Raw genomic sequence first — 12,061 nt, 5'->3', positions numbered from 1 at the left:
GAGTAATAAAGCAGGACACCTGTCATTTTCCCCTGCCCTCTGCACGTGTGAACAGGAGTGTGCTGCCCCATTTACACACGCGCGCACACACACACACACACATACATGTACAACTTTAAAAAACAGATAAAGATAAAAAGTGTTGGGGGAGCTAGAAGGGGGGGTCGTCCCACAAAATATGTGTTATATCAAGTGACCAAATCACACAGCTTCACTTTGAGTCTTAGCTGAGACCTCAGCGCCTACTTAGTCATCTGTACTGTTTTATCAATCATTTAATTTCCAGTTCAATATAGAGTCTCCGTTCCTGTAAAGCAGACTGAAACCTATTTGTGTGCACGAAAGAGAAGGTTAAGTGAAGACTCTGAATCTTTAGATGGTATTTCCCTACTCTCCTCTGTACTTTGTGCTGTAAAGGAATTGTTGAGATCTCTTTTCCCCAGTTCTGATTTCCCTCTTAGACCTTCTGCTCTTCAGTCATGTCCTTCACTTGGAAAAGAAGCAATCTGTTCTAATCCTTGACCCTGTCTTTTCTCCAGAGACAGTGCCCCTTCTGGAGGCCCTATCTCGAATGCCACTTCTACCTTCCAGAAATAGTTGGACATCTTTGCTTTTTCCTCTCTGCCACCTTTGAACTTTGAAAACATTTGCATGATGTCCAGGGGGTGCTTTAGTGTTTGCTGCTTCTCTTCCTTCGATGAGGCCAAGTTCTACAGCAGCTGGCTTTTTAAAAATTCATCTTTGGAGCAGGGTGGTGGTAGCACACACTATTAATCCCAGCACTGGGGAGGCAGAGGCAGGTGGATCTCTGTGAGTTCGAGGTCAGCCTGGTCTACAAGAGCTTGTTCCAGGTCAGGCACCAAAGCTACAGAGAAATCTTGTCTTAGAAACAACAACAACAGGGCTGGAGAGATGGCTCAGAGGTTAAGAGCACTAACTACTGTTCCAGAGGTCCTGAGTTCAATTCTCAGAACCCACATGATGGCTCCCACCAATCTGTAATGAGATCTGGTACCCAGAACACTATATATACAATAAATAAATTAAAAAAAAAAAACCCTGCAGATGGCAGATGGCAGAACCTTACAGAAAAGAGTTAACCAGGTTTTTTTTTTTTTTAAAAAAAAAAAAGAAAACAACAACAACAAATTTCATCTTTGGAGCCTAATTGTCTAGGTTTGAACACACAGGTATTCTGTAAATTAATGACCAGAGAAATGGCTGACTAAACTAATGGAAACATGGATTCATAACCCTCCTTTTGTTCAGTAAGGGTTGGCTTGGATTCTCTTGCCCTGTAAAATAAGGCGTGGGTTCAACCTTGTTTACCTCTGCCATGGTTTAAATTGTATCACCAATTCCTTTGAAAAGATACACTGATGTCCTCATCCCTGCTACCCCACCTGATCTGGAAAGAGTCATCGCAGATACAATTAGTTAAGATGAGGTCACGGTGAAAGAGGGCAGGCCCTACTTCTGTGTGAGTGATGTCGTTAAGAGGTGATGGCCAGGTGAAGTTGGACTCAGGCAGGATGGAGGTCACGAGAACAAAGGCAGAGGTTACAGTGAGGCCATTTCAAAGCAAGGAAATCCAAAAACTGTAGCTACCAGGATTCAGAAGAAAATATTTCCTGAAACTTTTAGTGGGGGGCAGGGCTCTGCCAAAACCCCCTTTCAGAACTGAGAGACCATCGTGCTGTTGCTTTAAGGCACTTAGTTTGTGCTACTGTATGTAGTGAACCCTTGGACATAGCATGCCTCAAAACTCACCTTAGTGTAGTGTTGTTAATAAGTGTTACCATTTAATGACAAATACAAAGTCTGCTGTAATCTGTGTTAAATTGTATACAGTTTCTACATAACGTTTGCATCAGAGATTTCAATAACCGCCTATTGGTCTCTTTTATTAACCCTATAGCACGCCGTCTTGACTTACACGCTTTTACATAGGTTGAGGGCCTCACGTTAGAGTGCATGAGGCATCAGGTGATAAGAAAGGATGGGATGGGGGGGGCAGAAGGACGTGAGTCATGGAAATGCGAGAATATAGAAAGCTGATTTCTCTTCTCTGACTCCAAGTCCTTTATAGTCTGTTCTGCTTTTTCTTTTTTCTCATTTGTTCATTTTTTGTTTTCTTTCTGTGCGGTAGATAAGTAAGTAAAACTGAAATCAATAGTAGAAATGCCAAGGTCATGGCGAAGCTCCCTGGCTTCCAAATGGAGGTGCTAGGTGGACAGTTAGTTGTTCACTGGATTGCATACGTTTGGGTCCAGGCAAGTTATTTGAGTAACTTGCTTACGCTATCTGTGTGATAATTCTCCTTTTGAGCTAGCTAGGGCAAAGCGATATTCTTTTTTTTTTTTTTTTTTTTTTTGGTTTTTTCGAGACAGGGTTTCTCTGTGGTTTTGGAGCCTGTCCTGGAACTAGCTCTTGTAGACCAGGCTGGTCTCGAACTCACAGAGATCTGCCTGCCTCTGCCTCCCGAGTGCTGGGATTAAAGGCATGCGCCACCACCGCCCGGCCAAAGCGATATTCTTAAAAGTATTTCAAATATAGAAGTCACATTGGTCAGTAGCACACTGGCCTAAGAGATAGGCTCCACAAGGAACTGAAGGAGCGACCTCTTCCTTCCTTGCACGGGAGTATTGTCATGAATTAACACAGTGTTGTGAAAATATCAACTTGAAGGAAGTGTCCTTTACACACAGTTTATTACAGAGAATGATTGCATGGTATATATTGATTCTAATTAATAGAACAACAGTCCTAAAATGCATTCATTTTGTGTCATTCACACACAATTAAAATGAATCCATTTTAAGAGTGCTGTCTAGTTAATCATGGTCTATCTATCAATCTATACTTTTTATTATCACCAGTACAATCAAAGCAAAGTATTTTCATCATGTTTCTATAGCCTTTCCTACCCAGTTTCCCTACCCCTGTAAGGCTCGGGTAACCATTGCTAGGACCCTTTCCTCAAACGCTAGGTAGACCTTTTTAGTGTCTTATTGAATTGGATGTTGGGGGTTTTCACTAAGCATTTCATTGCCGAGATTTACTCGCAATGTGGAATTACCTACAGAATGTTCTTTTATAATGCTAAATAGAGTTCTATTTTATGGATATGTCACAATGTCTCTCCCCTGCCCCCTTCTCAGGACATGGTTTTTCTGTGTAGTCCTAGCTGTCCTGGAACTTGCTCCATAGACCAGGCTGGCCTTGAACTCACAGAGATCCACCTGCTTCTGCCTCCCGAGTGCTGGGATTAAAGGTGTGCACCACCACCGCCCCGGCACCAAGGTGTTTCTCTATTCATCTGATGTGGAACATTTGAACTGCTTTCAGGTTTTTGCTATTAAAAGTACCTTTACAAATGCATCCCATGCGTGTGACACCCGTTTCTATTCTCTTAGGTAAATACCCAAAGGTAGGATCTCTGAGTAGTAGAATAAATGTATATTTAACATTTTAAAAAGGTGCTAAACTCTATCGAAATGATTATACGAGTTTTTACTTTCCTATCAGCAATCTATGAGAATTCTCCTTGTCCTGTATTCAGAATTCAGACCAAACCTTTATATTATCAGACTTTTCAAAAGTTAGCAACCCACGCTAACAGTGGGTTTAATTTGCATATTCCTCATGCCTAATAATGCTTCATACAATTTTCCTTTTGTGGAGTTTCTACACCTTTTGCTTAGTTTCTAAGATTAGATGCCTTGCCTTCTTATAATTGAGTTACAGGAATTTTAAAATAATTCCTGCATATAGGTCTTTGTCAGATAATGTTTGCTACATTTTCTCCTAGACGATGACTTCCTTTTTCATTTTCTTAACGTGTCTTTCAAGGAGCAGGAAGTTAAATTTTGATGACGTCCAATTTATCATTTTAGGACATATGCTTTTTGTTTCGAAAGATACCGAAGACATCTTTCCAAGATCAAACAGTTTTCACTTTGACTTAAAAAGATATTTTATGATTTATCTTTCGTGTTTAGATCCCATCCATTCTGAGTTAGCTTTCACACAAGGGGTGTGTGTGTGTGTGTGTGTGTGTGTGTGTGTGTGTGGCGGGGGTGGGGGGGTTCGGGTTCTCTGTCTAATACATATTATTCTGACACCATATTTTCTGTCTTGAAGTTACTTCAGCGTCTGTCAAGGGTCAGATGACTCCATGGGTAGTTTGCTTACTTCCGGCCAGCATCCCACCGTGCCTGCTGCAGTTTCTACACTGTCTTCAAAATCGCGAGATTAGTCTTCGCGTTCTCATTTCCAACATTGTTCTGAAAACCCTTGATCCTTTGTATCTCCTTATGAATTTTAGAATTAACACATCAGCTTCTTTATCTTTTTTTTTTCTTCTTTTTATGAGACAGCGTTTCTCTGAGTAGCCCTGATTGTCTTGGAACTAGCTCTGTAGGCTGGTCTTAAACTCATAGAGATCTGGCTGCCTCAGCCCCGGCCAAGTGCTGTGATTAGAGGCGTAGCTCACCACGCCCTGCAGTCAGGTGGTTTTGATTTGCGTTTGTGCAAGCTGTGGTGAAGTCCCTTGATTCTTTTCTTTTTTTCTTTTTCGTTTTTCTTTCTTTTTCTCTTTTTTTTGGGGGGGGCGGGGATGGGGGAGAGGTTGTCACACATGATTTGTAAACAGTCGCAAAAATAGAAATGTAGAATTCTTTCATATTTTGGCAGCACCAACTCCACTCTCCTTTCCTAACTGGTTCCTTTGGAGAGGGGAAATGCCCTTTTCCCTGCTGGGGGCTCCCCTCGGGGTCTCCTGGCAGTAGAGACATCCTTCCCTTTCCCTGCCCTAGCACTGGGCAAAGTTGACCATGTGGAGGATGGTAGTTTGGCCCAGTGACAGACAGGCTGGCACTCTGTTGGCCTCCTGTGCTGAGCAGAAACCACAGGAGCCTGCACTCTGGGACTGACTGAGTCTGTGCTCGATGCTGCTCTTGGTGAGAAAGACAAAGATTCCCTGTGGGGCAGTGTCTTCACAGGTGACAATTATCAAGTTAAGTTAATGTTGAACTAGGGCTAGAGAGATGGCTCAGTGGCTAAGAGCGCTGGCTGCTCTTCCAGAGGACCCGGGTTCAATTCCCAGCTCGCACATGGCAGTTCACAACTGTCTGTAACTCCTGTTCCAGGGGTTCTAAGTGACACCCTCACGTCAATGCACATGAAATTAAATAAATTTTTTTAAAAAGTAACATTGGATTAATATTCCTGGAGCGTATAAGGACAGAAGAGGCACCTGGGTATATAGGGAGAAGGTTGTGGAGAAGTTAGCAAGGTCAAGGACCTCCAGGAATCAGAATCTGGAGAAGGTATTTGAAGATCCCTGCCTATGGCCTTTGAAGAAGACTTTGTTATCATCTTGGTTTTTGACTTCCTGGCTCCTAGAGCCTGCAAGCCAATAAAGTTGTGTGAGTTTCAGTCATCCACTCTGTCGGGTTTTCTCACAATGGCCTTTGAATCTGAGACCCCACCCTTAACTATTCTCTCTCATGGTAAGTCAGCCAGAGTACACGTCATGTTTACCACTAGGCATTCTGTTTGTTATAACCTATGTATTCTGCTATGATTTGTGAATATTATGAGTCATTTAAAAATTCAAAGTAAAGTTTATATGAAAAAAAAATGCTTAAAATGTCCTAAGTGGAAAACATCAAATATCAAAGAGGAGAGAAATAGGGAGAGCGAGAGATGAGAAGCAGCTTAGGAGTTTAGATAAAACACCGTAGAGTAAATAGAATCTTGAAGGTTTCTAAAATAAAATATCATGTTGCTCATAGCAACAAATTAGTGACTAGCCAACCAAGGTTTGCCTTTAAAATATATCAAAATAGGCTGTCCTCTACGTGAGAGAGTCTTCTTTCTGTTATGATTGCTCTCCAAGATACATTACATTATGATAAATGATCATGTACATTGTTTTGACAATCAGAGAATTTCTGAATGAAAAACTGATTTGCCTGCAGTGATGAACTAAACTGTAAAAAAAAATAAAAAGCATTAACAATGATGATACCATTTAAAATTTGTTTAAGAATTGTGTTGCAGTTTTGCTTTCTTCTTAATCAGGAGCAAGAAAGCAGCCAAAAGGCATTTCTTTTGCAGTAACGAGCAAGTGACAGCTCTTATTAGAAAACAGGGACAGTGGCTTTGTTTTGGCGGCTGCAGCCTAGAGACCTCCTACTCAGGTTTTCCTCTGTGTGCATGAGAATATCACCAACTTTTGCTGTTATTTGTCTGAGGGTTCTTAGCACAAGAGAGTGGTGACACTTCCAGGTTCTTTGCAGGGGTGGGTAGGGTGGGTAGGGTGGGTAGGGTAGCCTGGGGGTGGGGGGTGGGTATATAGCAATTGGGTCTCTGGATCCATAGGTCAGGCATGAAATGCTTCCTTGATTCATAGGAAATATGTCTCATAGTGAAAATGAAATTGCAACCATTTTTCTCCATCCATGCCTGGAGAATTCCAAAATCAACGAACAGCAGATTGTGACCGAGAACCTGGTAGGCTATGCTCAAGAGCCAAAAGAATTCTAAGTTTGAGACTAGTCTGGGCTACACCTTTGCCTTAGTTACCATTTCGTTGCTGTAATCAAAACAAAAACCAAAATAAACAAAAAACCAAACCAAAACAACAACGGCAACAACAGAGCCCATGAGTTTATTTTGAACCATGTTTCTGAGGAAGAGTCCACTGTGGCAAGCAAGGCAGGATCTCATCTGCAAACCTGAAGCGGGTCCAGAAATGGAAGTGGGGTGAGGATATAAACTCTCAAAGCCTGCCCAAGTGACATACTTTCTCCAGCAAGGCTGCACCTCCCCAAACAAGGCCACCAACTGGGGACCAAGTTTTCAAAAGCCTGAGCCTATAGGGATGTTCCTCACCTAAGTCACCACAGCTTTAAAATGGGGACATAGGAAAATGGCTCAGTGTGTAAGAGCACTTGATATGTAAGTAGGAGGACACACATGTAAACCTCCAGCATCCGTGTAAAAGGCATGACTGGGGGGGGGGGTAGAGCAGACCAGGTATATTTGTTTCTTACAGTTAAAGGGAAATATAAGTGAGTCTCCAACTTGTAATACGAAATATCTTAGCCAGGTTGTGCATGCCTTTAATCCCAGCACTCGGGAGGAAGAGACAGGTGGATCTCTGCGGTGAGTTTGAGGCCAGTCTGGTCTACAAAGTGAGTTCCAGGACAGCTGGGATTACTTAGAAAAACCCTATCTCTAAAAAAAAGAAAGAAAGAAAGGGAGAAAGAAAGAAATAAAGGAAGGAAGGAAGGAAGGGAGAGACGGAGGGAGGAAGAAAGAAAAAGAAAGAAATGTACTGATACACATAAGACATAGAACTAATTGAACATAAAATCCTAAAATAATTTCTCTTGGAGGGTATAAGAGGAAGTTGAGACAAGAATAAACTTGCCTTGATGAACTGCCATGAAGTTGCCAGGCCACTGTGTCGTTCCTGAAGCAGAGATTGGCACACGGCTAGTGTCCCCCATTACCCTGGCGCTCTCTCCACACCCTGCCCAGTGCTGAACCTCCAGTGCCTGCTCTCCACATTCGCTCCCATCACCAAAAGGCCACTTCCTTCTCTAGACATTTCCATGCCCTTGTGGCATATGACCTCACCATCATCCTCATGCTGGGAGAAAATTTCCAGGTACCAAATAATGCAGTCTTTACCTACAGATCCATTCTTAACCTTGCTGTACTGAAAACGTTGCCGGCTTGATCCATTTTGGTTTGCAGGGAGGCTTGTTTCTGACCTGTGTAGCCTCCAGAGGCACAGAGGCCCTGTAATTTCCGGCAGAGCACTTGAGACCACAGGGTAAGTCTTAGCAGTGGGTACCTACACGACAGGTACTCGTGACAGCTTTTTGAGTGAACGAGAGTGAGTGACGAGCCCTGCTGGCCTTTTCTGAGTTTCCCTTGGCAAGGAGGCCCAAAGTGCACTGACTGACAGGAATTTTATCACCCATGACTTTATAATAATCAGGAATATCTTTCTTAATTAAATAAAGCCTCAACTTATGCGTAACCTTTCAAGGTCCTATTCTGCCACACGTCTTTAGTTTACAGTAAAGAAGTGACATTTGCCCTTCGAACTTGCCCTTTACTTAGAATAATATATACTGCTTTCTTGTTTCTAGGCAGTGTAGGCAAAGAGGCAGAGGCCACTGCTGACACAGTCAAAGAGTGGGAGCCCACGTTTTGTCTGACCATTTCCCTCAGAACAAGGAATTCCCTGACCTGGAGCAATCTTGTGGGCCTCCTGTTTCAGTCGCTTTTCCCCTGCTGTGATAAAACACCGTAACTAAAACAACTCTTTGGAAAAAGGGTTTATTTGGGTTTACAGTTGGAATAGAATAACGGTCCAGTACAGCCAGCAGGCGTGGCAGTAATCAGCAGGCACGGTGGCCAGAGCAGAAAGCCGAGAGCTGGAACTCAGTAGAAAGCCGAGAGCTGGAACTCATGTCTTCAAATGGGAGTCCAAAACAGAGAAAACAAACTGGAAGTAGGGGTAGGCAAGGTTTTTGCCTACTAAAGCCTACTACAAGCCTATCAGCTCTCAAAGCCTGTCCCTGTGACATTGTTCCCCCAGCAAGCCTGCACCTCCTGAACTCCCAGAACACGCACCACCAATGGGGGACCACGCACTTGATCCCACGAAGGCCATTCTCATTCAAACTACTACACCCCCACTGGTCACACATACTGAAGGTTCTTTTGAGGAGCACAGTGCTACACCAATTGCAGAGGTGACAGATAACCTGCTCTATGTGTCCTGCATTTGGGGGGGGCTGTTGGAAAGTTTAAAGTAAGTAGAACAGTAATTTAAAAAAATCAAATCCTGAAGAGATGGGAGAGGTAGTAGAGACTACGAACCCTTGCACACATCCGCTCGCCAGGGTTGGGGAGGCAGTGAATTCTTCAGGACGGTCTTCAGGAAGACTCTATTTTCCCCTGTTTTTAGCTCAGCTTTCTCTTGCTTCTAAAAGGGAGATTAAATGTTTTGTGCACATAGATAGTCTGCTTTCTTATATTATAAGATGTGATCCAAACTTCCAAGCTGTGTATGATTCCCAAGGCTATTTTCCTTCCCCAAGGCTGTCTTCATTGACTTTGTATGTTTATGAATTTTCAGATTCAGTTCCCTTGGGCTGCCTTCCTTAGGATACGCAGCCTCGATAGTTGACTGTAGTTGGACACGCGTGCAGGGCTCTGGCTTTTAATACACCTCATATTCATGTCCACACAGATCCCAGATGTCTACCTATTCTTTCCTGTGATTACTAGTCTTCATTCTGTGAATGATACCATCACCTAACGCCTTGCTAAAATGAAGTTTTCAAAATCACTCCTGTTTCATCTACATGTTTGTCTGTGTGTGACATGTGTCCCATGTGTGTGCCTGCTGTCCACAGAAACCAGAAGAGGGTATCAGATCCCACGAGAGTGGAGTCACATACAGTTGTGGGGTGGGAGTTGAACCCTGGTCCTCTGGAAGAGCAGCCAGTGCTCTTAACTGCTGAGCCATCTCCATCACCCTTGAAGTCACCCTTAAATCTTGTTTTCGCCTTCCTTTCTTCTTTCTTGTCTCCCCGATTATATATAAACCTCCGGTTCTGCCTCTAGGATAGGTCTTCCACACGTCTACTGCTCACATACTCCAAGGTGCTAGTGTTTCTTAGCAGGAATAGCTCTGTGCCCTTTTCATTTTGTTTTGTAAAATAAACTTACATCATAAACTCTACCATTCTGACCATTCTCAAGAGCAGAGTCCAGCAACATTGTCCACATCTATATCACTGTGCCATCTCCATTTTCATCTGGCTCTGGAATTCTTCTCATCCCAACTAAAACTCTGAACCCAGTGGACAGCAACACCTCTTCTGCTAGGCTTTGGGAAACTCCATTGCATTTCCTGTCCCTATGAATCCCACTTCATAAAGAGAGGAAAGCATCTGTGTTAAATCTCTGGATGGACGTCACAGGTCTGGGAAAGTGGAGGGGAAAGGCTGAAGACAGTCACACTCTGTCCTGGCTGAAACTGACAATGTGGCTTGTGGTGGGGTCTGAGAATAGGGATGAGAGGGAGGGACAGAAGCTGAGAGCCTGGCCAGGCATGCATGCAGAGCCCATTCTGAGTCCAAGTGCACCTCTGGAAGACATTAAGCCAAGCGGCGACAAAAATCTGACTTCCATATTCTTCAAAGAGTGTCACATAAGCTCAGCCTGACTCTGAAGCTGCAATCCTCCTGCCTCAGTCTTTGCTTTCAAGTATGACACCTGTCCTTTGGGCTTGCAGACATACCCCTCAGGTAGAATACTCATCGTATCATGGAATTTATGTGCAGAAATGCAAACTGATTTCTTTTCACAACAAGAATATTTCACATGTAAGCAACTCTGAAAATCAGCAGAGATAACTTTTGCACATTGGGTATAAATTTATTCTAATACATGAGACTAGTTTTTCAAAAGAATAATCAGTGTGTGGAAAGGACCTCCACTTTGCATTGAAATGAAGGGTACTACAGGTTGCCCTTGGTTACCACTGGTGTTTGGGGATCTTTAGAGTATCAATAATTATTTGTTCAATAAATTGATTTTCCAGTTGTTTTTTTAATTAAAAAAAAATCAAACTCTTCCCCTCAGATATTTGAATGAGTACTCTGGAACCAGACTGGAGGGTTTCCACCACACTGAAAATTCCTTTCTCCAGGAGTCTTTGCAAATGTGGCCTGCCCTGTCCGGAGGGGGTAGGGAGGAACAAGTCAAGCTGCCTCCATGTGAGGTCAGGGCTATGCTTGGTTTTGCCACTAATTAGAGCACGACCTCCCGCAGGTCACTGCACCTCTCTTACATGGCTCTTTTTCTTGCTGCCCAAGGGACACCGTGATTCCTGCTCCCCTTTGTGGCTTTAGGACATGCCTGAGCTCTTGTGGGGCTGGGCGGCTCTGAAGCAACTCTGCCAGGGATTTGTCTCATTTTTTGTTCACATGTAAAATATTACTATGTAAATTAATTGCACATTTAAAACTCCCATGTTCTTAGTTCTGTGTACCGTCATTTAAAACCCCTATTATGTAAGGAAATTTTAATTTTCTAATAGTTTCAGACTTACAGAAAACTTGTGAAAATAGTACAATTTCTCATTTAGTATACACTCAATTTCTCTTAACCACCATTTTTAGATTGTTTTTCATCAGCAAAATGCATAGGTTCATTTTAATGTAAGAAAACAAAAGTGGGGGAGCCTGCTTTCATTTTCTGTGATCTTATTTAGCTCAGCTTGCACCCTGGTGGGAGGCAACGTATCTTCTATAACTAGATGTATCAGCTAGAGTATTTCTTGGCTCCCAATAACAGAAAACTCAGACCCAACTACCTTCCAGAGTGAAGAGGATTTATTATCTGAGAAGTGGGAAGTGTGGAAGCTAAGGAGTTCAGGGGGTTGATTCAGGGACTCAGTGATGTCATAAGAGCCCCGGGCTATTCCTTTTGAATGTCTTCAAATCCTCTGAGCCAGCCCTGGCTTGTCTGCTGTCGCCCCTGCTCCTGGTAGCCAGATGGCACAGCAATTCATACATTTTCCAGATGCAACCGCAACCAGGAGAAAACGGACTTTGTGTCCTTCGTGATCAGCAAGGAAAACTTCTTCCAGAAGCTCTCCCCACTCGTCGCGGATGTTCTCTCAATTTTCTTTGGTGTCAGTTGCATGACATGCGCACGACATACCAGCCGCTGGTAGGGAAAGAAGGGGCTTGGCTAGCTCAGAATGTCTGTGGGGTGACTGTTGGGACTGAGACTAGGGTTTTCTCTCTTCTCCCAGGAAAGCACACAGCCACTCATCCTGGGGATAGCAGACCCTTGAACAAAAGAAAGGAGGTGCGGGGTGGTGGCAAATGTTGAGAAAGTAGGGGGCAACGAGAATACCTTAAGCTCTCACATGGTAGAGGAAATTGAAATAATAGCAAATATCATTTGCTTATAATGTGCTGAACATCATTTCAGAACCCGTTCGGACTCTGTAATG

Source organism: Microtus oregoni, unplaced genomic scaffold (genome assembly GCF_018167655.1).
Source record: "Microtus oregoni isolate MIOR12 unplaced genomic scaffold, Mior012 000031F_ref0000149, whole genome shotgun sequence".
NCBI classification, from domain to species: domain Eukaryota; kingdom Metazoa; phylum Chordata; class Mammalia; order Rodentia; family Cricetidae; genus Microtus; species Microtus oregoni.
Note: the sequence above shows the minus strand (reverse complement) of the source record.